We start from the raw sequence: 27,405 nt of genomic DNA on the forward strand, positions 1-27,405 counted from the left end.
ATATAAATAATAGTGAAAGGGAATATAAGGGAAGGGAGAAGAAATGTGTGGGAAATATCAGAAAGGGAGACAGAACGTAAAGACTGCTAACTCTGGGAAACGAACTAGGGGTGGTAGAAGGGGAGGAGGGCGGGGGGTGGGAGTGAATGGGTGACGGGCACTGGGTGTTATTCTGTATGTTAGTAAATTGAACACCAATAAAAAATAAATTAAAAAAAAAAACAAAGGAAATAAAAAGAGAGGAAAAAGAGCAAAGACACATTCTTTCCTCCACAAAACACAGCCATATTACTCTTGCCCCCACCAAAATTCTGTGTGAGGCCTATGTTTCATGAGCTCAAGAGTACTCTTCATTATTGTGCAGGGGGACCTACATTCAAGTAAGACAATGTCAAAGCCAATATGTACTGGCACTGCTGAGTTCAAGATCTACAGTATAGGCCCTAAGTGAAGTGGGGTTAAGGGGCCAGGCTGTGCTGAATCCCATAGCTGAAGTAGATAGCAAGCCCAATCAGAATCCAGACACCAAATAGAGCCCAGGTACCAGCTATCATTTGCATCATGAGGTAAACATTCAAAAAGATGCTCAGGAGTGGGAAGAGAGGCAGACCAGGTACCTTGAAGTGAAGGGCAGTGGAGCTCTGTGGCTGTCTCCAGATGACTCCAGTGACTCCAGTGATGAGCACCAGGAGGAGCATAACCACTGTGATCCACACTGGGTCTCCAGAAAGTAGATGAGGCCACTGGGCCAGCACCAGGCAGAGAAGAGTCAGCAGCAGAGCAAGCAGTGAGGAGCAAACAGAGACAACCTGGCCAGAAAGTGGAGTGGGGGTGGGGCTGCCTGGAAAAAATAGTGTCTGTAGAGTCAGCTTCTCTGCTGCAGGTCTGTTCTCCTCCTGCACCTGTGCTTCATTTCCCTCATTCTTCCTCTCAGGCTGATACCTGAGGATGAGGACACAAGCAGCCACCAGGGAGTGAGTAAACAGGGTCCCAACTGACATGAAGTCCACAAGATCAATGAACTCAAAGAATAATGCCATGATTGCTGCCATAGTGCCCGAGACCACAGTGGCCACGATGGGGATGTCTTTGCTGGTGTGGGTGCTGGCAAGGACATGGAACAGGAGGCCATCTTTTGCCATCACCAAGATCATCTGACGGGAGGAGAACATATAATTCAAAATGGTGGTAAAAAGAGTACACAGAGCTCCAGTAGCCACAACATAACAAGCAGAGGTCCAGCCAATATGGAGAAATGCCTCAGGCAAGGGGCTCCCATGATGAATCAGGTAGTAGGGCACCATAAGTGTAAGCACTGAACAGACACCAAAATACACCAAGAAGCAGATGAACAGTGAAATTACAATGCCCATGGGGATGGAACGTTTGGGATTCTGGGCTTCCTCAGCTTTGGTAACGATATTGTTGAAACCTATAAATGCATAGAAACAGGTAGCTGATCCACGGAGAATCCCCTGGAAGCCAAAAGGCATGAATCCTCCAGAGCCCAGAGGGCCCAAGCTAGAGGTGTCATTGAATCCAGCCTTTATGTAGTCCTCTTCTGTGAGCTTCCAGTTGTGCAGGTCCCCTTTAATGAAGCCAGAGAGGATGACAAAACTGAGAACCAAAAGGCTCAATAATGTCATCACTTTGGTAACCAAGACTGACTCCTTAGCCCTCAGAGCCAGTATTCCAGTGAGCAACAACACCAGGCCCATAGCAAAGAAGTCTGTATATTCCACAAGCACATGTGGAACATGCAGTAAAACGCTTTCACGCATGGCCTGAGAAATCTGGTTCCCAATCAGATAGTAAAAAGCTAAGGTCCAAGCCAGGGCCACACCGGCTGCACCAGCAACATAGGAGATGATGAAGATCCAGCCAGTGATGAAAGCCCATATTTCACCCATAGTGACATAGGTGAAGCGATATGCAGAGCCAGAACAGGGAATCCAGGAACCAAACTCTGCATAGCACAGCCCAGCCAACACGGAGGATAGGCCAGCCACCAAAAAGCATAACACCGTGGCTGGTCCACGGTGACTGATTGCTGACCACCTCACCAGTCAGGAAATATATACCTGCACCCAATGTGTAGTCTACACCCAGGGTCACTAAGTCCAGAGTAGTCAGGATTCTGGCAGAGGAAGTCTCAGTTTCACTTAGCTCCACTGGACGTCTGTAAACAAGCCTTTGACCAAACCTGTGAAGTGCCTGACCCTGCATTTTAGCTAGAATTGAATAGGATTCTAGTATCAAAGAGCTGTAGCAAGCCCAGGGAGCAGAGAGTCTGGGATAAGGTTCAGTGAGGCCAAGTTACACAAAGTTGGGTTGGGGCTGATGAGTTCAGCTTCTTAGGTTTCCAAACTGCTACTTCATACTCTTCTGGTATGTGCTCTCCCTCCTTAGTGCCTAGGTGGACAATAGATAGTATGTAAAAAAATAAAAAATAAAAAATAACTACCACCTAAGTAAAGAAACAACACCTAAATAAAAAAATAAACATGGTGTACAACCCACCAACCAAAGCTCAGAAGTCCCATGTCACATGCTGCAGCCCAAATACCACAGACACTAACACCAAAGGGCATCATAGGAAACTCAACCCTGTTTTTCCCCTCAGAAAAAGTGCCAAACATCTCCCATATTGTGCTTTTTTACATAACACATGACATAATCCCATTTGGGTCCATCTAACTTATTTAGCTTCATGTACTAATTAAGCTATAAGACAAAACAGGGCATGAATATATCGTTCACTAATTCACAGGTGGATTATGTGCAAAGTGCTTGAGCATGAGTTATGACATATTAATTCAAGGACTAGCAGGCCTCATTGCAATTACAGAACCATATTTAAAATATCATCTGAGTTTCAAATACAAATATTGGTTCCTGGGTCTTAAAACTCTCATCCCCAACATCAGCTAGCCAAGGTGAGATGGCACTTTGGCCCCCTTCCTCACTCTGCCTCATCCATTCAGCTGTACTGATGGCCAGGAATGTACAGACCACCCCTCCCTTTACCTACCTAGGCCCACAGTGGTGCAGTGAACAGAGAGGAGGAGGGAGAAAGGGGCAGAGTGTTCATAACCACCTGCAAGAAGGAGAGGACCAGGCTGCCTGGGAAGGAAACTCTCGAGAAATGGAGGCAGCAGCCACCGCAGGTCCAGGACTGAGAAGGGAGAGGAGCCAGGAAGGTGGTTTTTGGAATTCTGACATTCAATATACCTCACCCAAAGTAGCCAGGCAAAATTCACTACAGTTTTTGTATCCACAGTTATGAGAATATGATGGGTAAGGAGAAAAGAAATAAGTCACCTAGCTCAGTAGCTACAACCTAAACAATCCCTTCTATCTCCTCCCTCTCTAGGCTCCAGGAGAGTAGGTGAGCTCACTTCTGCAGACAGTCTCCTTACTGGCCACACTGTACTCTATATACACCCTATGCCATCAGTGAAGTCAGCTGCCAGGGGCCTCTAGAATCTGCCCTGTTCTGTGAGCTTGCATTAAAAAAGGACTCACTTCTAACTGTCCATTAATTTTTCACAAAGAGTTATTTTTAACTTGCTCAAACCATGCCAAAATGTTTTGTAAATGAAGGCATTAGCATGTGTTTCCTCCTTTCTCCTCCTCCCCTGCTGCTATTCAAATGGTACCCTCCTTAAGAGGAGCAAGGCTTTGGACAAACAATATAGCAATGCCCCAGAAATGAGTAGTGGATGACAGAGAACACAAAATCATGCAGGCTCCAATCTACACCCTACTCAGGTTTTGGTTTTGAGAGAATTTTTGGAAAGATTTTCAGAGATTTTGAAAGACAAGAAAGATCAACTCAGAGCTGAAGAGTTTTCTCTATAGATAATCAAAAGTAATGCTTGGGTTATTGGGTAAGACCTTCCACCTACAAATCCATCTAGACTCTTTATTTGCTACTCACCAGTTCCAATGTTATGCCTAACCAACACACACATGATAAAGATAAGGAGGCTCAGTTCTTAGCTCATGGAAGCCTTCTACACTATAAATATGACTGAAGGGTGCCCCACCGATCCCCAGGCTGCAGACCCTTCCGTGGTTTCCACAGCCCTTCCTTCATAGTCCTTCCTTCCTTTACAATCTCACCTCTGCTGATTCCTCCAGCCTCATTCCCTGCCCAGTTTTTGCTCTAGCTTCAAAATTCAACACTCACCCTGTTCCCTTGCCTCTAACACTTTCCTAACCCCTTCACTCACCTACCCCTCCAAATATCTTTCAGTTCCCACCTCAAGAGTACTTCCCTAGGAAGCCTCCCCTGACCCTTATGATGCCCTTTCTATGTGCTCTCAGAGCACCTGGGCTTCCCCATGTGCCATTGACCCTAACGTATCAGAATTCCCGGTCAGCTGCCTATATTTTTCATCAGACTGTGAATTGGGTGCTCAATAAATATTTCTTGAACAAATACCAAACTAAGAAGAGAAACCTGAAAGAGCACATAATCCAGACTTCCTATCTACTGGACATTGAGACACATACTTTGTAGCCAGGCAACCTTTATAAACCTGTGTCAGGTAAAGATATAAATGGTATCATCTTCCTTGGAGAAGGCGAGGAAAATGAAAAGTGTGAAAGGAAATACAATTGTGGTAAAAGCTTGACCACACATCATTCATGGCGGGTATAGGTAAAAGAGGGTGATAAAGAATAGTTTGCCTTTGAGGACACTTGTTGTAAAGCCATTAGTCTGCCTGTGGTTATAGGCAAACAACTACCCATGCCCTACCCACTTACTCTTTTGAAGGCATCATGCTCAAGTGCTATAATCCAGGTAGGATGTCCTAACACAGAGGTTCTCACTTCAGGGGACAGAGGCAGGTATAATGAAGACAGCGGGGGACATGTTCAAACTTCAGATCCTTTCCCTCTGGAGATTCTAGTCCACTGGTCCTGTACTTCCCTTGACTGCTCTAAGCCACCCCCAACTTGCCCTCAAGTTCAAGAGGAAGAGATTGTAAAAGCTTCCTTCACAGGAAGGCAGCACAGTTTAGTAGTTTGGAGTGAGGCTCTGGACGTAGACTGTTCAGGGTCATTCACAACTCAACCTCATAGCCAAGTAACTCTGGAAAAATTGCTTCACCTCCCAGGCCTTTAGTTTCCACACTAGCCAAATAGGATTAAAAGTAAATCCCTCACAGGGTAGTTGTGAGGCACAAGATAAATTATGCCTGTAAATTACGTAGCTCGGTGTCTAGCAAACAGTATGGACATAATATCATCTAGCTAACACATAATATTAAATCTGATCCAGAGTCCTCTAACATTGCTAATAAGTCTTTATAAATGTCTAACCTCAAAATTATCTGCTAAATCTCAAGCCAGTTAGCTAGCCCTCAAGAGACAATGAAAACAGGTTTTTTTTTTTAAACATATAATTTGCCTTGAAACCCTAAGGACTCTAACTAGACATTCTCATCCATGCTGGTGCTAAACATGAGACAGCTCTAAGCTAATGGAGTTAGAGCAGGCATCAAGAAATGTAAGGCTCAGATATAATAAGTAATAATAATAGTAAATAACATCTTTGCTTTCAGATAATAATAACAATATCTGTGCCTACAGATGCCTCATCTTATTTCTGAAAGAGCCAGTGCTGGGCACTATAGAAGGAAGAGTAATGACCATTATCTCAGAAATGCTGCATGTGTGTCTTGGCCCTTCCACGTGACCACATGAACTCAGGGAATTTGCTCACTCTCTCTAAGCGTCAGTCTCCTTGTCCACAAGGGCCCTCACCTGACCTTCCTCACTGCATCAGCATGAGAATTCAGTGAGAAGATACAAACCATCAGGTACCACTGGTGGGAGTGTCACTGAAGCACAATCCCAGTGGAATTAAGAATGCACACACCCTCCCACCTCCCAGTCCCTCTCCCAGGTACGCACCCAGGTACTGTCTCTTGAGTCCATAAGGAGCCCATGTGAGCACGTTCATCACAGGACTGGTTGTGGTGGCAGGAAGTAGGGGCTGTGCCAGTGTCTGCTCCTAGAATAACACATAAGTACAATGTGCCATGTGTGCACAATAAAATATGACACAGTCAGAGATAATAAAGTAGATTTACAGACAGCAACTTGGGTAGATCTCAGAAACAAGGATGAGTAGAAAACTTAAAAGCCATATGAGATGTGTAGCACAATACCATTATGTACATTTACAAAAAAGTCCCAAAATACTGTATGTTTGTTGAGGATACACATATACCTGTTACAAATGTTATGTCATTCCTCTGCTCAAAATCTTCCACTAGTTTCCCTTTTCATTCAGAGTAAAGCCAACCTCTGCATTTAAAATAATTACAAAGTCCTACAGTATTTGTCACTGACCCAGCTACCTCTCAGCCTTCATTTTCTCTCTTCCCAAGTATTCCACTCTAGCTACTGGCCTCCTAATATACAAGGCAAGACCCTACCTCAGGGCCTTTGCACTAGCTATCTCCTATAACTGTACCACTTCTAGTTCAGATATCCACATGGTTGTTCCCTTAACTGCATTTGGTAACACAGCACCTTTGTTTTTTTTTGTTTTTTTGTTTTGTTTTGTTTTTAATTTTTTTATTGGAGTTCAATTTGGCAACATACAGCATAACACCCTGTGCTCATCCCACCAAGTGCCCCCCTCAGTGCCCAAATCCAGTCACCCGACCCCCCCCAACCACTTCCCTTTCCACTACCCCTTGTTTGTTTCCCAGAGTTCGGTGTCTCTCATGTTTTGTCACCCTCACTGATATTTTCACTCATTTTCTCTCCTTTCCCTTTATTCCCTTTCATTAATTTTTATATTCCCCAAATTAATGAAACCATATAATGTCTTGTCCTTCTCGAATTGACTTATTTCACCTTTGGAGCACAACCTTCATGAGTCACTCCATTTAATAGCCCAACCCCTTCCTGACCACACAAAACAGACTTGATTCTCTTGCTATTCTTTTTCCCATAGCAATTGTCACTATTTAACATACTATACGTTTTAGTTTATTTGGTCATGACTTTTTTAACTTCAAAAGACTGTAAGCTCCATGAAAGCAGGACTCTTTAAAAATTGTTTTGACCCTGGCTATACTTCCAGCACCTACTATGGTGCCTGACAGAGTTAGCAGTGTACTTTTTGAGTGGGCAAATGTATCTAAATACACATGTAGAGCATGGGTTGAAAGAGTTTCTTAAATACACTAAAGCACATACCTCCAATGGGAAGGGAAAATGAAAATAGAGATAAGGTTGAAAGGGGAGGGGCACCTGGGTGGTTCAGTGGTTGAGCACCTGCCTTTGGTTCAGGGCATGATCCTGGTCCCAGGATCCAGCCCCACATCAGGATCATTGCAGGGAGCCCTATGTCTCTGCCTGTGTCTCTCTCTCTCATGAATAAATACATAAGTATGTTTAAATTTAAAAAAAGGATGAAAGGGGAAAATACAATGCATCAAAAGGAGCCTGGCAGAAAATGATCATGCAAACACACCATGACTGAGGGATGGACTGACCCCACTCTGTGCACTGCAAGTTCCACACAGGAATTGCAGGAAATAATGTTGCGAGAGGAGCTGGTACAGAGCCTTATAAATGGTAGGCACTCAGTAGATTTAAATTGAAGGGGAAAAGGAATTTTCTAATCGTCAGGCTATGGAGAATAGGACGAAGAAATACCTGCTAGAAAGAGGGTGAAGAACAGGGAAGATGGGGCACCCCTCCGACTTCTTCCCTCTGAACCCATTTCCCTTCTTCCAATTTCTCTTTCTCCTTCAACTCCTTCAACTGTCTGTGGAGGCACCTGTAGTTCACACTAACAATGCTTGTAGTATGTTTCTCTCTCTGGGGAACTGTCCCCAGCCACCTACCTCCCAACAAAGACACAGCAGTGGTTCTTCACATTGTTGAATCACACACCATTCTGAGGTTGATCACCTCACAAAAATATCAGACACTCTTCTGAAACCCATCGCTGGACCCTGAGCGGAAAACCCAAAAGAAGATGATCTGAATGACAGGGGCAGAAAAGGGTCATGCTTTTGATAATTTGTTTCCCTCAACTGTGTTGCGCAGTGTGATCCTTGCACTCTTCTCACTTTTATTGAACATGAAAAACAGTGGGCCTACAGACAAAGTATGAGGATACAAGTGAATGAACCAAAAGAACAAATACCTCAGAATAAAATAATCATATTTTAAGACTCCAACAGAAGCAAGTAGAACAAACAAATGAACAAACAACCTTGCAGAAGAGAAAGGAAACTCATCATTCAGAATCCAGAGAGTCTACCACAAATCCAGCTTATAACCAACAGGGAAAGGTCAATGTCAAACACAATGTTAAGAAATGCCTTTTCTCTGTGCAATAATCTGTGATTATTCCATTGGTATATTTAGTCCAGACTATCTGACCCACCTATCAGAGTCCCACCCTAATTCTGCCCATATCTCAGATACATCACTTCCTTCTAACTCAGCTCCTCACATCCTGACTTACCATTCCTGGATACATTACCTGCCCTGCCAGCGATGCCCTCCTCACTCCTTTCTGTCCAGTCTTGATCTTCTAGCTCCTCTCAATCCTATTCTACAATTCCTCCACACATCTAGGAAGACTTTACTAGCCTTCCTGACTGATTCCCACCAACCCTTACAGCCAATCCTGATGCTCAGCTGAAACTAATTTCCCCTGTTTGCTGGTATACTGGATATGTCACTTAAATCTCTTTATATCTAAAGGCTTCCAGAGGGCTATGTCAGGATCTATGTATCTCATCATTCTGGATTCCACACTCCCATTTCCAATTCTCACTACACAAGACAAAGATCTGCTCATAATTGTAGCAAGCAACAAAAAAGGCATTTAGAAAAGAGAAAATGAATATATAGATGTATTCATTGACTACCAAGTCTTAAGATTCCTAGAAGAAGGGTTGTTTTGTTGTTTGGAAAGAGAGAAAGGCCCAAACAGAGGTATAAATAGGAGACTAGAACATGCACCATCATGTAGTTCAAAAGCATTTCCTAAGGACATTTCCTAATGAGGGCACTAGCACTCTGAGTCTCAGTTTAATTAGGAAACAATCTCTCCCCAAAGGAGATCTTGTTCAGGGGGATTGTTTGAAGAAATTCAGAGAGGGGCCAGGGAACATGAAGTCAGCTTGTAAGAATTCCATAATGGCTCCAGCTCTCTCTCCCCTCCTTCCTTCTCCCTGTGTTTCTCTTGGTCTCTGAGCTCCTTCCAAAGTCTAAAAGAAAAGTTCCATCCCATGTTGCTCAGAAGAATACCTGTCGATAATGCAGGCTGCCTTCTTTTCCCAGCAGCCCTACTAACTCTCCTTTGTCCTAGAGGTCATTATGTTCTCTCCTCTGTCTCTATGAAGGGCATAGCACTCACTCTGTACCTTTCACTTTCAAAATATTTTTTCCAAGGTAGTAAGTTCCACTGGTTCCTGTGCTTGGGTGTTAACACTCCTGCCAACCAGGAAGTTGGTCTTGTGGCTCCTCCTAAATAGCTTCAAAGATAATTTGTATACCAGTTGCTTTGCTAGAAGTCTGATAAAGAATTGGAGGATGGCTAATGAGGGTGTTAAGTAAGGAATTTTCAAGTTCTCCAAGTTTCAGAGAAGTGGACTTTAAATGCGGTATCTCCAGAGATTATAACAATCCCTCTATATCCAAGCATAGCTCCTTCCTGATCCCAAAGTATGCAAATACTCTCATCCTCCTTAAAATTTCCAGACAAGGAAAACGCCAGAGCCTATCAAAGAAGTAGCTCCCAAACAAACAAGTATAAAGCTTTTTGAATAGATGAACTTCCCCAGAGCTCCTGAAGTCCCAACTCAAGCAGCCATGGACTCAGGTAGGGGGCAGTCAGGAATACAAGAGTAGAGGCTTTGAGTTCACGGCCAGAGTTTGAAATATTAGTACATATGGTGCATATGGTGCAGGTGTAACCTACCCTTTCATTGTGCAAACAATTCAGAATATATATGAAAAGTGAAACAGAACAAAAGCCACTATGAATACTGGGGCTGAGTCTCATATCCAAGGGTAAAAAATATAGATTACAAAATCAAATGAAAAATGGATTCTTCCCATTTTCTCTTTATGTTCCTACTTTCTGCAGGAGTCTATGTCAAATAATGGTCCTTCATTTATTCATTCAACAATATACTGCTCCCCGTTTATTTAGTGCTATGGATAAAGCAAAAGAAAACACACACATCCCTCCACTCAAGTTACTTACAATCCTCTAGGAGGGAGAAAAAAACACATTAGTAATAAGAATATGTATCGAGTTGTATTTGCAATCAGTGCTGCAAAGAAAAGGGAAACAAGAAAAGGTTAGGATGTGCTCAGAGGGTTGCTGTCATTTTAAAATGGGGGGTTCAAGGCAGTCTCACCTTCACACTGTTGTCTAACTGTCACCACCATCCTTTTCCAGAACTTGCTCATCTTCCTCAGCTGAAACTCTGTACCTATTACACAGTACCTCCCCATTCTTCCCTCCTGCAGCCTCTGGCAACCACCCTTCTACATCCTGTCTCTATGAATTTGACTACTCTAGGTACCTTATATAACTAGAATCACAATATTGTTCTTTTGTGATCTGCTTACTTCACTTGGCATAATGTCTTCAAGGTTTATCCAGGTTGTGGCCTATGTCAAAATATCTTTCTTGTCTAAGGCAAAATAATATTCTATTGTGTGTATATCCCACATCTTGGTGATCTATTTATTCACTGATGGACACACTGGTTGTTTACCTATTGGCTGCTATGAATTATGTTGTTATGAATTAATTCTTATGAATTAATCCCTGCTTTCAATCCTTGAGGTACAAACCCAGAAGTGGGATTGCTGGATCATAGGGTAATTGTATAGGTTTACCTTTTTGTTGTTGTTTGAGAAATCACCATACTGTTTCCCACAGTGGCTGCCCCATTTACTTTCTCACCCACAATGCACAAGCATCCCAATTTTTCCACATCCTCACTAATACTCATTATCCTCTGTTTTTTATTAGTAGCCATCCTAATGGGTGTGAGGTTGGACTTGGCTATTTTTTAGGAATTACAGGGAAGCCCATAGCGCCAGGACACAGTGAATGAGGGGGAAGCAGTGGGTGATGAGATCAGAGAGAAAGCAGGAAACCAGATCCTTCATGTATGGTCTAAAAGTCACTGTGAGGACTTTGGATATTACTCTGGGGTGTGATGGAAACCCTAGAAAAACTGAGAGTTTCATACATTGCCGACTGATTTCATGTTCTGTGAACTAGGTATTGGGTTCTCTATCTAAAGAAAGGCCTCCTCCAGAGTTTGAAAGCAAGGAGTGGAATGGAGACAACGCTTGCAGAGCTCTCAGTAGATGTCCAGTGCTTCTGATAACACAGTGAGGGCTGAACAAGCTGTACGCTTCCATCTGCCTCCCTTTCTAGATGCTAAATAAGAGAAGCCATACAGCCTCCCATGGGACTGTGACATGACAGATTGCTTTCAATGAAGCTGTTCACTTTCTGGATTATTTCCAGGCAGGGCTCCATCACTTAAAATTCAAACAAAAGTCATTTTAGTGTTATTCACTATTTTAGGTTGTTCCCACCAGTATTTTGAATAACCAAGAGCTGACATGGAGATAAATGGCCTTTTTGTGGAACCTGGTGTAATTAAGGACTGCAAAGACTGGGATAGGCAGATAGAAAGGGGACAGGAAACATGTGAATCAGGCACTGAATCATGTGCAGAACTGAATTGACGAATCCAGTCCTAAGGCCCAGATGCTTTAGAAAGGACTGTCAGAAATGTCTGAGATGCTCAGAGCTGGAGATAGAAAGGGCCCCAAGGGGAAGCCTGAATACACATTTCTATGAGGCGAACAGAAGCTCTCATAACCTCATTTCCCTTGGGAAATGGTAATGAAAGCTTCTACATCCAAATGAAAAGTCCAAGGAGTTATACAGTTTCTCAACAACAAATAATCTGGTGGGAAGATGGCTGCCCAACCAATGACTATAAATGCTGGAAAACATACACTTGTAGGGTGAGGGGTAGGGGGACATGGAAGAGTAGAGAAGGAAAGAATTATTGGACTTTCCCTGTCGGAAAGAAGGAGATAGAGAAATTAATTTTCACTATTGCATTCTTAGGATACAAAAAGGGGCTAGGGGAGAGAAGGAAGTAAAATATCCCAGCAAAGCAAAAGGCCCTGTACTCCTAGGTTCCATGTGCTGTGTTTCTTTCCAGCTGAGGACCACTGTATCATTCCTCTACTCTCAACATAGTACGATCACCACCCACCTCCAGGGTAGAGATTCCACAGTTTGCCTCACAACATAATTCCCATCACATTTCCCCTCTCTGTGGGCTCCTATAGACATCTGGGTTACCCTTAACTTTCAAACATGTATTATAAAAATGGGACTAGAATATAGGAGAAAGCTGCTCTTTCTCCTGTCCTCAAGTAGAAAAATAATAGACGTAACTAGCACTAAAAGCCTTATGTCATTCATCATTAATTCAATCAATAAATAATAAGCACCTTCTAAATGCCAGTCCTAGTGTTTGGCCCTATGTACAAAATTAGAGGAAAAGGATGTGTTATCTACCTAATGGCACTAATTATCTTTAACAATGTTCTTATACTCCTGCCCAAAATGTGTAACCTGAATCCAATGACAAACAAAATGAATAAGTCTGGGTTTGTTCCTAGGCATCTTATGACTTTTGAACATCAGTATTCTGAAAGCTATAGAATATTTATTTTAAAAAATTGAAGAGGACACTAAGAAATGCAAAAAAACATTCCATGCTGATGGATTGGAAGAACAAACATTGTGAAAATATTTGTAGCATCCAAAGAAATCCAGACATTTAATGAAATCCCTATCAAAATGCTACCAACATTTTTCGCAGTGCCAGAACAAACTATAGTAATTTGTATGGAACCACAAAAGGTCCCAAACAGCCCAAGCAATCTTGAAATAGAAAAGCAATGCTGGAGGTATCACAATTCTGGGCTTCAAGCTGTATCACAAAGCCATAGTCATCAAGACAGTATTGTACTAGCACAAAACAAACACATATATCAATGGAACAGAAGAGAAAACCAGAAATGGACCCACAATTATAGGGTCAAATATTCTTTAACAAAATGGGAAAGAATATCCAAAGGAAAAAAAGGCAGTCTCTTCAACAAATGGTGCTGGGCAGACTGGATAGCAACATGTAGAAGAATGAAACTGGACCACTTCTTACTGCATACACAAAAGTCAAAATGGGGCACCTGGGTGGCTGAGTCAGTTAAGTGTTTGCCTTTAGCTCAGGTCATGAACTCAGGGCCCTGCGATAGTCCTCGGCATTGAGTGCCCTGTTCAACATGGAGTCTGCTTCTCCCCCTGCCACTCCCCCTGCTTGTGCTTGCTTGCTCTTTCTCTGTCAAATAAATAAAATTTTCAAAATAAAAATAAAGTAAAAATGGATGAAGAATCTTCTCAACGTGAGGCAGAAAACCCTCAGAATCCCAGAGAAGAACACAGCTGGGAACATCTTTGATCTCAGACATAGCAACTTCTTACAGCCACATCTCCAGAGGCAAGGGCAACAAAAGGAAAAAAGAACTACTGAGACTTCATCAAGATAAAAATCTTCTGCACAGCAAAGGTAACAATCAAAACTAAAAGACAGCCTATGTAATGGCAGAAAATATTTGCAAATGGCATATCTGATAAAGGGCAAATATCCAAAATCTATAAAGAATTTATCAACCTTAACACTCCAAAAATAAATAACCCCAATAATATTTTTTTATTTTTAAATATTTTTATTTATTTATGATAGTCAGAGAGAGAGAGAGAGAGAGAGAGAGAGAGAGAGAGGCAGAGACACAGGCAGAGGGAGAAGCAGGCTCCATGCCAGGAGCCTGATGTGGGATTCGATCCCGGGTCTCCAGGATCGCGCCCCGGGCCAAAGACAGGCGCCAAACCGCTGCACCACCCAGGGATCCCAATAACCCCAATAATAAATAGGCGTAAGACTTGAACAGACATTTTTCCAAAGAAGACACCCAGATCGCTAACAGACACGTGAAAAGATGCTCAACATCACTCATCATCAGGGAAATACAAATCAAAACCATAATGAGGTATCACCACACACCTGTCAGAATGACTAAAATTAACAATACAGAAAACAACAGGTGTTGGTAAGGATGTGGAGAAAGGGGAACTCTCCCACACTGTTGGTGCAAATGCAAACTGGTGCAGTCACTCTGGAGAACAGTGTGGAGGTTTCTCAAAAAAGTTAAAATAGAACTACCCTATAATCCAGCAATTGTACTGCTAGGTATTTACCAAAGGATAAAAAATAATGATTTAAAGGGCCACATGCACCTTACTATTTATAGCAGCATTATCAACAATAGTGAAATTATGGAAAGAGCCTAGATGTCCATCAACTATGAACAGATAAAGAAGATGTGAGATGCACACGCACACACACACACACATACACACACACAATGAAATATTACTCAGCCATTGAAAAGAAGAATCTTGTCATTCGCAATAATGTGGATATAACTTGACTGTATGTATTATGTTAAGTGAAGTAAGTCAGTCACAGTATGACAAATACCACATCATTTCACTCATATGTGGAACTTAAGAAACAAAACAGATGAACACAGGGGAAGAGAAGGAAAAATGAAATAAAAACAGAGAGAGAAGCAAGTCATAAGAGACTCTTAATGGTAGAGAACAAACTGAGGGTTGATGGAAGAAAGTGGGTAGAGGATGGATGGTGGGTTTTTAAGAGGGCACTTGTTATGATGAGCACTGGGTGTTAGCTGTAAGTGATGAATCACTAAATTCTGCACCTGAAATCAATTTTATCAAATATGTTAACTACCTAGAATAAAAACTTGAAATAAAAAAAACTGTTCAGTCTACAAAGCAATTTTCCACAGAAAGCTGACTTGCTATAAAATAGCTGACCTACACTGTTCAAAACTGTCATGTTGGGAATGGCAGGCTGAGGACCTATTGCAGATTAAAGGAGAATAATGAGACATGACCATGAGATGTAATACAGAACCCTGGATTGCACCTGGATCAGGGAGAAACATTTTACTAATAAAAAAATTGAATAATTAATAAACTTTGAATACGGACCACACTTCATACACACACACACACTCACACACACACACACACACAGGAGAGAGGAAATGCATGTGGCAAAATATTAAAGGGCAAATATCCAAAATCTATTACATTGCTCAATCTCATTGAAAGATAAAAGGGTGTTAAGACTACTATTCTTGAAACTTTCTTTAGGTTTGATATTTGTCAAACAAAAACTGTAGGAGGAAAGCAACAATGTCTCAGTAGTATAGGCTATGGTTTCTCCTTCCTTAAACTTCCCTTATAAACAAGCTTGCCATCACTTTTGGCTAAAACAAAATCCCATCCAGGATGATCTAGCCCCAGATAAGGATCATTAGATCAGAGGAGTGGGTGGAAAGCCAGAACTCCTTTGGCTTTGATTTACAACCCAAATTGTCAGCAAGCAAAAATTCCTAGAAGTAAATACTCCCTCGACTCGTGTTAGTATGGTTATAAAAACTCTATCCCTTTATTGTTATTTTGTTGGACTAACACAAACGAATACATCTGAGCCCAGGACTTGAACTCTAGAGGCATTGGGGAACCTGTGCATAGGCGAGAGGCAGAGAAAAATGGTATCTGGCAAATAGGGAAACCAGGTATATGTGTAAGATTTAGGGATACATGGACATACGGATGAAAGAGAACCAGAACTTGTTGAGCTTCAAGGAATGCACAGACTTTATTTCATTTAAGCCCCATAACAACCCAATGACATAAATATTGTTATTCCACATTACAGACTGAGAGGAGAGACAACTGTCCCAAGCTCATACAGCAAGTACAAAGAAGAGCTGGAATTGAACTTGGTCTTTGTTACTTCAAAGACCACGTTCATTCAATGGCAGCACCTAACCTCCACAAAGAGTCAAGACTCTAGGGCATGGCTAGTAAAGTAGTATTTGAGTATTTTCTTAGTGATAAGTCAAAGAAGAAGAAGTCTTTACCTATCTTCTCCCATCTCCCAAGTGAATACTGATGGGCCAAGATTTAGAAGTACTGGGATCATTAAATCTGAGAGCTCTATCTAAAATATGTTCTGCTAAAATCCAAACCTAATATAGGGCCAGAATGTCTCCAGACTATTCTTTGAGATGCCAAGAATATTCCAAAGTATTTCTGTACCTATTCCAGTGGACCCAGATATGATTTTATTTCCTGCCCAAAACTTTAGCCCATTTCCTTTTGCTTGGCTGTGAGTAGAAATATAGGATAATAGATCTATAGATGCCAAATATGACACCCTCCTGAGACGAAAAAAAAATGGGCATCAGTGTTCTCCACTGTGACCTATGACTGTGACCAGCTCTGAGCACACAGCACCTCTAGGTACATTGTAAATATTTATTGATCACTCATGGAAAGAATAGCAAAGACCAATGCACATCAGGCATCATTATAGACATCTTTGTCTATTTTGGATTCACCTCTCTATATTTCTATATATTTTTTTTAATTTTTTTAATTTTTTTTTATTTATTTTTATTTATGATAGTCACAGAGAGAGAGAGAGAGAGAGAGGGGCAGAGACACAGGCAGAGGGAGAAGCAGGCTCCATGCACTGGGAGCCCGTTGTGGGATTCGATCCCGGGTCTCCAGGATCGCGCCCTGGGCCAAAGGCAGGCGCCAAACCGCTGCGCCACCCAAGGATCCCTATATTTCTATATTTTTATGTTATTAACAAATATGGATTTGATAAGGAATAATGGGCATTGTGAACATGCTATTAGTATAGGAAGATCAACAGAGAAGATAAAAGATAACCTTTCTGTTTTAGTTTCAAAACATGAAAACCATAAATATGTCCAGAAAAAAGAGGATTGACAAAGCAGCCTCTAAGGACTTTATTGGAGGAAATTGCAAAAAGAAATCTAAGGAATCCTAACTGAAATAATTGGTTTCAGATATTTCAGAATCACCAATCTAGCCCTCAACTCAATTCAGCTGACATGAAGTCACATAGACATTCAGCACCTTGTCCATACAACCTCTACCTACAAGGTTCTATGGATTGCAAATACTGCATATCCAGGGCCAGCCTCCTGCTATACTCCTGGTCCATAAAATTGGTAAATCTAACAATGAGACACTATCACATCTCATTCAGTTTCAAGCAGCATCCATCAAAGAGAGCTGCCCTTCTTTAAAGCAGCATAAAAAAAAAATAAAGCAGCATAAAGTCCTAGATCACATTCTTTCTGACAACCACATTGCACCAGATAATTGAAATGTGAATGCTCTCTACCCTCCTTATGGAAAACGACACTTTCCTTAAGTCTTAAGAAGACACACACACACACACACACACACACACACACACACACACTATCCCAAACAGACCTGAGTTTCCTGCTCTCTATCAAATCCAAATTTCTAAGATTGTATCTCTAAGTCATTCTCCTCACTGTCCTACTACTTGCTTCTACTATTAACCTTTTATGTAGCTCCTACTTGAACAGGACAAATATTTCCCCACACATACATATCTTGCTGACATTAACATCAGCCCTCACCCGGACTGTCCCTCTCTGCCTAAAAACATTCTTTCCAAATCCTGTCCATCATGACTCTACTTCCAGAAATGGCTTGGTCACACCTACAGATAGATATCAGATCTTTCCAGTATGCTCCACTTGCCCCATGCTCTCCCTTCATTAATGTCCAGTGGTATACCTCAGGGCCTAGAATGCTGCACTGGGAGAAATCCCAGTTAGGGAAGAGAGAAGGAGTAGTAGGTGGTGAGGTGGAGCCCAGGAGCAGAGCTTCTGCCTGATGTTGGTTGCAACTTGCCTTTCATTCCCCAGCTGAAGCCTGAGGTACAAAGAGTTAACTGGCCACAGCCAAGGAAGTACTTTAGGCCCTCCAGCCCATTTTGCTTGTCAGAGATCTGACACAAGAACTGAGGTCCAATTCTCTTTCACCACAACAAAGTGAAAGTACAAGGGAAGTAACCCAAGTCAACTGGAACAAAGTGTATTACCTGTGACAATAGTGATTTGCTCCAGTGTCCTCTCCTTGATGTATGACTACTGAACAGGCAACAATGGAGAGTTTTATTGCTTTACTTTAGTTGTAAAACAAGTCACCTAATGATTTGACATTAGGGAACATGACATGATTCGCTAACAGCCATAACTACATGTAAGGCTAGCCTGCAGAGGGAGGAGTGTACAACAAAGGATTCAATGGTGTGTAGAATAGGATCTCACTTGTTTCAGGAGGATAGGGAAGTGATGAAATGAACTTATATTGTAAGCTCCTATGATGAGGGTTTTCTGTATTTGCTCTTGTTTCTCATGTTCTGTCTGTGAATAACTATGTAGATGTGTTCAGGGGACTTTGGGTTGGGCCTAAACAGAGAAATTGCATGGTCTTTCAAATAGAAACCACATGAAGCTTCTAAGTGAGAAAGACTGAATTCAATCTATTAAAGATCAGATTTGAACTAAGTATAAATGAATTCAAAAGCAAATTCCAAATTAGAAAATGGAGGGACCACAGGGATTCTTTGTGCAAAAGAACTCAATCAAAAGCAACAAATTCCTTCCCAGTAATTTATCAACACCAACACCATTACCCTCAATCACCACACACTCAGTTACACATAGTGAAATACAATGGTGGCATATACAGATCCTCCTCTCTGGGAACTTAAAATTTAGTACAATTTGTGAAAAACCCCCCACATGCTGAAATAGGTAGAAGAATACATAATCTACAAACTAGGAAGAGTATTCCTAAGTAAAAAATAAACAGTCAAGGCAAGGGCATGTCAAGCTCCCACATGGCTTCCTAGTTGATGGAAGGTAAAGAATATTGAGGACTGCACTTTCTGGTGTTGGGAAGATGACTGAGAATCTTCTGTGCACTGTGGGTCACCAGCATGAAAGAGGAGGGAATTACCCCATCTTGGCATTGTGTATAACTATTTCCTAGGAAACCATTAGCTCAGGCATATCCTCAGCCTAGGTCATGATCCAATATGTCAAGCCCCTTCAGGCCTTCTTCCCATGCCCCCCACCAAAACCACAAAACAAAATCCACTGCACCTTGACTCAATAAATCCAGTTTGTCCAACTAGACAGATCCAGTTAAATATTTGCTATAGATACTAATACAGATCATGAATGAAGATAAAACGATGATGATGATGATGAAGATGAAGATGATGATGATGATGATGATGATGATGATGATAATTCTCAGTCCTGGTCTGCACAGAAATGAAAGAGAGAAACCATTACAGTCCTAATAAATGTGTGACTTCTCTCCTGGGGAAAGAGAAGGAAAGGTCAGATAACTTCCTTGAAAGGTTGGAAAGAAAGCTGTAGTAACAGAACTCAGCTCATACCAAAGAAAATAAATACACAAACCTATCTCCCAGGAGTCATCTGCAAACAACCTCACTGAACAAATCATTTACAAATAATAGGCATGCTCTCTATTTTGTACTGATCTTATTTTGTACCATATCCTGTTTGCATGTTACTTGGAAGAATCCTTTTTCTCTCTTTTGAAAATAAAACTCCTGGGATGCCTAGATCACTCAGGTTGGGTGCTTGCCTTTGGCTCAGGTCATGATCACGGGATCCGGGATCAAGTCCTGCATTAGGCTCCCTGTGAGGAGCCTGCTTCACCCTCTGCCTGTGTCTCTGCCTCTTTCTGTGTCTTTCATGAATAAATAAATAAATATTTTAAGAAAAGAAAAGAAAAACTCCTTAGGATAGAACCTGCTTCATGTTCCTCTCCTTGAGGCTAGAAACCCTAATTCTGCAAGTAAATATTACTACGGGTAACCGAGACTTGAATTTGAAGGCATGGAAGCCCCCAAACTGTCTGCTCATTAGATGAAGAGGAAACACAGCCATCTTCTCCAACTCACCTACCTACCCTCCTGCCCCCAGCACTACACCTCTCAAATCCCATCCAGGCAGGCAGAGGCAGAATTCAAAGTCACTGAAACCTCATCCTGATGCAGACTAACACCCTCCACACCCACTGTATGTAGACCAAATCCATCCACGCAGATGTAGATCAAAATCTATGTAGATGTGGACTAAAACATTTTGCTTCCTTCCTACAAAATATGTGGTGTCCCCACTAGCAGCAAGACTGTGCTAGATCATGGCATCATTATTTGGGTAAATAATCAGATTACCAGAGCTTCTCTCCAGGTTTTATAGACTCCATATTATCTAGTGTCATTCTGGGATGGTTGTGAACAGGAAACTTTTCTTAGTCCCTCCAGGATAACTTGAGAGAAGACGGGGTGAAATGCAACATTCCTTGATTTGACATATTGACAGGTTGAGATTCAGTCAGAATCCAGTGTTGGAAATTCTTCACATCTGTGTTTACACCAAAACAAGATGATTAATATAACAAATCAGAAAAGCCTGAGCTTTGTCTTCTCTAAAGCTCTTAGCTTTAGAGTTATTCAGGAATTAATGGACTCCTAACTCTGGGAAACAAACAAGGGATAGTGGAAGGGGAGGTAGGCAGGCGGGTGGGGTGACTGGGTGACAGGCACTGAGGGGGGCACATGACGGGATGAGCACTGGGTGTTATACTATATGTTGGCAAATAGAACTCCAATTTAAAAATATAATAATAATAGAAATAAAAATCAGCATGCAGATGTAAAAAAAAAAAAACAATAAAGTAATGGGCTATCCAGAAGAATCAGAATGAGATTGTCCAAACAAGAATGAGAAAGAGATCTGAGAAAAGCCAGGAAGGGTGTGCAATTAAGTGACACACTAATTCCAAGGAATTAGAAAGTGATGGGACACACCTATGTCAACAGTAAAAATAACTTTCTTCTCAACTTCTACCTATGATTCTTCATTTTCTTAATCCTGAATGCTGTCAACACAGAACATCTAATAAAAGCCCTCACAAGAAAGCAGGTAGAAGGAAATCCATCTGCCTGTCCACCTTATGCTCCAAATTACAACTATAGTGTAAGGGAGCCCAGAGCCACATCACTTTTGCCAAGAAGGCTTACTAAGCACCTCTGTTTTATTCCCTCAAAACCCCCTCTTTTCTTCTAAGCACAGAATCTAGAAATTCATCCAGTGGTCGCATCCATCACTATACTCTGTCTCCACATATAGACAAGCAGGTCAGATTAGTCAGAGCATATGGCTCCTTCTACCATGCACTTCCTCCCAATAAACAACGTCAGTAATACACTCCACACCCAGTGGCTTAGGAAAGGCCAACTATCTCTCTGGTTATTTTCCTTCAAATCTTTAAGTGTGTCCTTCTGTCCTTCCACAGAAGGACTCAGCTGTTTCTGTCTCTTTGTCTCTCTCACCAGACTGTGCTTGGTCCTCTCATAGGCCTAGGTAGCTTCTCCACACTGCCACCATCTCCTTGGAAAGTTAATTGTTTTGTTTTGTTTTACTGAAGGAAAGACATCTGATCATGTGAAACATATGAAAGTTCTTTCGTGCCTCAAAATCCTGAGAACTTATCCAAATATAGACCCATAAGACTTCTACATCAAGATCTATCTGCCTTACCCCAGCTTAGGCAACATAATCTACAACCAAGAGCCTCCACCACTAGGGACATTCTTTATCCCTCTTCCCTAGTTTTTTCTAATCCCTACTCTGCTTTGTGGTATCTGTGATGATCAGAGAAAAAATGGACAAGGATAAACCAAGGAAATTAATACGGAAATCATATTTATCAATTTGGAAAATACTTGGTAAAGAAATTGCCCTTTCACCATGATTTTGCTTAAACTAAGGATAAAATGTATCTGCCTTCTAGACGCATGTAGCATGTTTCAGTTGATAATGGAGAGAAGTTGCCCAAAAACTACTACAGGGCGAGAGAAAGACAATCTAGAAATTACCATGTGCCACATATAATCAATAAAACAGGTGTCTCACATGGATAAGTGTAGTCTGGGCTTTGATGCTGGCCTACTGCCCACAGTGTGCATGGGGGTAGGTAGGGTGGAGTCCAGTTTAAGACTCCAAGGGCCTTCAAGTTTAAAGAGTTGCAAATATGTTTTGTGATAACAGCAAACTGCTTTTTGGCGACCCAGTGTTTTAAAGACCACTAGGCAGGCATACTCCTGGAGAATTTGGTAATCTTTCCTCCTATAGACTGACCCAGCCTATAACCCATCCCCACCCACAATTTTTTAAATTATATAAGAAAGGCAGGGAGATACCATCAGCAGCTGTAAAAATATTTAGCTCTTTGAGCCCGGAGGATGAAGACCTTCAAATCCCCTTTGGTGATGGGGGACCACCTTATCAAACTGGACCAGCTATTCTGCAGAATAAGGAAGTATCCACGAAATGCCATATATTATAAGCTCCCAGAGAAAAGAATTCTCTGTATTTGCTACCATTTTTTCCTGTATTGTCTGTTAGTAACGACACAGGTGGGTTTTGTTGACCTTGGATTGGGTCTAAAGTGAGAAATTGGATGGTTGCTCAAGTAGAAACCACAAAAAGTATCTAAGCGTGAAAGACTGGACACCTATTCAAGATCAGATTTCAACTAAGTGTAAATGAATACAGGGGCAAATTCCAACTTAGAAAATTCAGGCACCACACTGATTCACTGTGCAAAAGAACTCAAGGAAAAACAATATTTCTCTTCCCCTCTAAGTTATCAATACCACTACCGTTACCTCCAAATCATCACATACTCAGTGCAAGACAATAGTGGCAAATAGACAATTAACTGCTCTGGGAACTTACAATTAAGGGCATTTTGTGAACATCCCACACATACACACCTGCCGAAATAAGTAAAAGTTACATAAACTATGAACCAGGTAGAGAATTCCTAAATCAGACATGAACAGTCATAGCAAGGGCACGTAAAGATCCCACATGGCTTCCTAGCTGATGGAAGACAAGTGTAGTAAGGACCTCATTTTCCAGAATTGGCAAGACTAGTGAGTCTTCCATGCATTGTGGGTCATCCTGGGAAGGCTGCCTGGAAGAAGCGATACTGCTCCACCTTGGCATTGCGTATAACTGTTTCCAATGAAAACATCAGTTCAAGCTACATTTCAGTTTGGGACATGATCCGATAAATACAGCCTTTCGGGCTTTCCTCCCATGCCTCCCACCAAAACAAAATAAATTCCATCACACCTTGAACCTATAAACCCAATTTGCCCAACCAGACAGTTCCAGTTAAATATTTCCTACAGATACTAATACGGATCTAGATAATAAGATGCAATATATATATATATATGCAATATATATGTATATATATACATATATAAATATATATGTATAAATTATATATGTATATATGTATGTGTATGTATATATACATATATATTATATATGTATAAATATATGTATATATATTTCTGTGCTGAAAAGGCCAGTAGAGAGAAACCACTGCAGTAGCAATAAGTATGTAATTTAATTTCTCCCCTGAGAAAAGAGAAGGACCCTGAAGGACCCTTTCACTGAAAGTTTAGAAAGAAAATTAAAGTAACCAAATTCAACTCATACTAAAGAAAATAAATATGCCAACTTATCTCCTGGGAGTCTTCTGAGAAAAACCTCACAAAAGGGATCACTTTCCAGGCATCCTCCCACCCATGATCTTACTTTGTACTATATACTCTTTGCATACTACTGGGAAGAAACCTATATCTCCCTTTCTAAAATAAAACCTCCTTAGAGTAGAACCTGTTTCATGTCCTCTCCATGAGGCTAAAACCGTAATTCTGCAAGTAAATATTACAAAGTGCAATCTAGACTTGAACTTGAAGCATGGCAACCTCCAAACTGTATGCTCATTAGACCAAGAGGAAACACAGCCACCTCCTCCCACTCACTTACCACCCCTAGCACTGTATCTCCCAAATCCCATCCCAGTTTGGAAGAGGCTGAATTCCAAGTCAGTGAAAACCCATCCTGATGCAGACTAACATGCTCCAGACCAACTACATATAGACCAGATCCATCCACATAAATGTAGACCAAAATCTGTGTAGATAAAGACCAAAACATTGTTGCTTCCCTCCCACAATATCTATGGAGTTTCTGCTACAAGCACACACCAAACTAGTATCATTGCACGATTAATTGGGTGAATAATCAGAGAGCTAGAGCTTCTCTAGAGGCTGCATAGACTCTACATTATCTAGCATCATTCTGGAATGACTGAAGATGGTGACTTTTCTTAGACCCTCTGGGATAACTTCACAGAAAACAGTGAAATGCAACATTCCTCAGGTTCAGTTTCAGGCAGAATCCAGTTCTGGAAATTTTTAACATTTCTATCACACCAAAATAATGTGGCAAATCAGAAAAGCCTGAGCATCTGCTTCTAGAGGTCTTCAGAAACTACATGGGCTACCAGGAAGAATCAGAATTAGAATTTCTAAACAAGAATCAGAAAGAGAGCTGGGAAAATGCAGGAATGGTGTATAATTAAGGGATTAGAAAGCGATATGATACATTGATGTCAACATTGAAAATCAGTTTCTCCTTTTTTCCCTCATGATCGTCTGCTCCGTTTTCTCAACCACTGAATCCTGTCAACATAGGATACCTAATAAAAGTCCTCAGGAGAAAACAGTACAAGGATATCCATCTGCCTGTCCAAACTACAACTATTTATTTTCCAAATTACAACTCTAATGTAGGATGCCCTTGATCTACAATGAGCACTGATCTACACTCATTTTTTCCAAGAAATCTTCCCGACAGTTTTGTTTTCCCCACCCACCGACCCTTCCTTTACCTGTAAAAAGAGAATCTAGAATTCTATCCAGTGATCCCATACTCTGCCTCCACTTTTCGACTAGCAGTCATGAATGATCAGAACCCATGACTCCTTTTTCCACGTACCTTCTCCCAGTACACACCCTTAGTAATACACTGCACACTCCGTGGCTTAGGAAGGGCCAACTATCTCTCTGGCTATCTTCCTTCATATCGTTAAATGTGTTCCTTTGTCCTCCCATGTAAGGACTCTGCTATCTCCTTCTCTCTGTCTTCTATCACCCGACTGTGCCCTACTTACTGCCGTATTCCACACCACGACCATCCACCTTGAAAAGTTCATTTGTTTTGTTTCGTTGTAAGAAATATACCAGATCATCTGAGTCATATGAATGTTATATCATGCCCCGAAGTCCTGAGATCTGATCCAAATGTAGATCCATATGACTTCTCTACCAAGACCCACCTGCCTCACCCAGCTCAGGCAACATAATCTACAATAAAGAGCCTCCACCACCACTTTTTCTGGGACACTCTTTATCTCTCTCCCCTAGTTCTTTCTACTCTCCACTCTGCTTTGTGATTTCTAGGAGATAAAAGAAAAAATGAAAGAGGATAAACCAAAAGGATATAATCCAAAACTCATATTTATCAATTTGGAATATACTCGGTGAAGCAACTTCACCTTTCCACTTGACTTTACTTTGAGGTTAAATTGAATCTGTCACCTGGAAGCATGTAACATGCATCAAATGATGATGGAGAGAAGTTACCCAAAAACTGCTAGATGGCAAGAGAAAGAAAACCTAGAAATCAACATTTGCCATATACATTCAAGAAAACAGGTGTCATGCATGGATAAGTGTTGTGTGGGTTTCTGGTGTTCAGTGCTAGCCAAAGTGTACCTAGCTGTGAGGAAGAGGGAAAAGGAGCACAGTTTAAGATTCCAAAGACCTTAAATTTACAAGTTGAAAATATGTATTGTGATAACAGTAAACTGTCTGCTGAAGACATCAGAAGTCAGTCCTACTTCAGGCTTCTCCTCCAATATACCTGTCATGATTGATAGATTCTAAAGGACACAAGAGAGCCCTTCAGTTTTAAGGTTTATTTAGTACAGGCTCATGTATAATATACTTGGGGACTCAAACAAGCCTTCATAAAGTGTTTCAAAGACCACTAGGCAGCCACACCCCAAGAGAACTTGGTTATCTTTCCTCCTACAGCCTGACCTGGTCCATAATCAATCCCCACCACAACCTTTTAAAATGAGATAAAGGGCATTTGGGTGGCTCAGTGGTTGAGCATCTGCCTTTGGCTCAGGTCGTGATCCTGGGGTCCTAGGATCAAGTCCCACATCAGGCTCCCCACAGGGAGCCTGCTTCTCCCTCTGCCTATGTCTCTGCCTCTCTTTGTGTGTCTCTCATGAATAAATAAAAAAACAAAATCTTTAACATTAGATAAGAAAGGCAGGGAGATACTTTGAGACACTGTAAAAACACATATCTAACTCTGTGAGCCTGGAGGAAGAACACCTTCAAATCCTCCCTGGTGATGGGGGCCCACCTATCAAACTGGACCTGTTATTCTGCAAAGTTCATACAGATGTCCTCTCTAAGAAGATGAGAGACAGAGACTTTCAGAATCTCCAGGGAGAAAGTGAAGCAAAACATGAAGAAGGCAGCAGAGCCAGGTGGGAGAATCTTCATTCATTACATAACATGTCTAAGCACACTGTGTGCTGAGCCCTCTGGGAGAGACAGAGATGAAGAAAGCAAGCTGTGCACCAGGTCAGAAAGGAAAAGGCCGGAAGGAGAGCAGGGCAAACAGGTGGGAGGACGCTGGAGGAGAAGTTCCAAGGAATAACTGAATAATCTCCTATTCTGATTGTCCTCATCAGAGCTGAGACCCTTTCTGATAAGGAGGAGAATAGAGTGTACGCCTCCAAATCCCTCTGACCCCAGCAACCCTACCTGCCTTCCCTGAACTCTCATGTCCTCTGGTTTAAACACACACACACACACACACACACACACACACACACACACAACACACACCAATCAAAGGTCTACCATGAATTACCCTCCATTCAAACCCAGCAGGGCGAGACAGCCAGCTGCACTTCAAGGCCAGTCTCTTTTTCTGTCTCTGTCTCAGTTTTCTTGCCAACTCTATAAACACAGGAAAACACTTACCCATGGGGTTCTCTTGCCTCAGAGCAGAAAGAACAGATATGAAAGTGCAAGCCGTGGGACACCTGGGTGGCTCAGGGGTTGAGCATATGCCTTTCGCTCAGGGTAGGATCCTGGAGTCCTGGGATCCAGTGCCCCATTGGGCTTCCTGCATGGAGCCTGCCTCTCCCTCTGCCTATATCTCTGCTTCTCTCTTTGTGTCTCTCATGAATAAATAAATAAATAAATAAATAAATAAATAAATAAATAAAATATTTAAAAAATAAAAGAAAAAGAAAGTGCAAGCCAAGCCCAAGGACAGGGAAAGGCTTGG

The 27,405-nt window shown here is 41.6% G+C and overlaps 1 pseudogene; it reads right to left on the reverse strand.

The window, feature by feature from the left end:
- Positions 1–225: 225 nt before the first annotated feature.
- On the reverse strand, positions 226–27,405 carry LOC140617382 (cationic amino acid transporter 3 pseudogene; annotated as a pseudogene).

This window comes from Canis lupus, chromosome 25, assembly GCF_048164855.1.
Source record: "Canis lupus baileyi chromosome 25, mCanLup2.hap1, whole genome shotgun sequence".
Classification (NCBI taxonomy): Eukaryota; Metazoa; Chordata; class Mammalia; order Carnivora; family Canidae; genus Canis; species Canis lupus.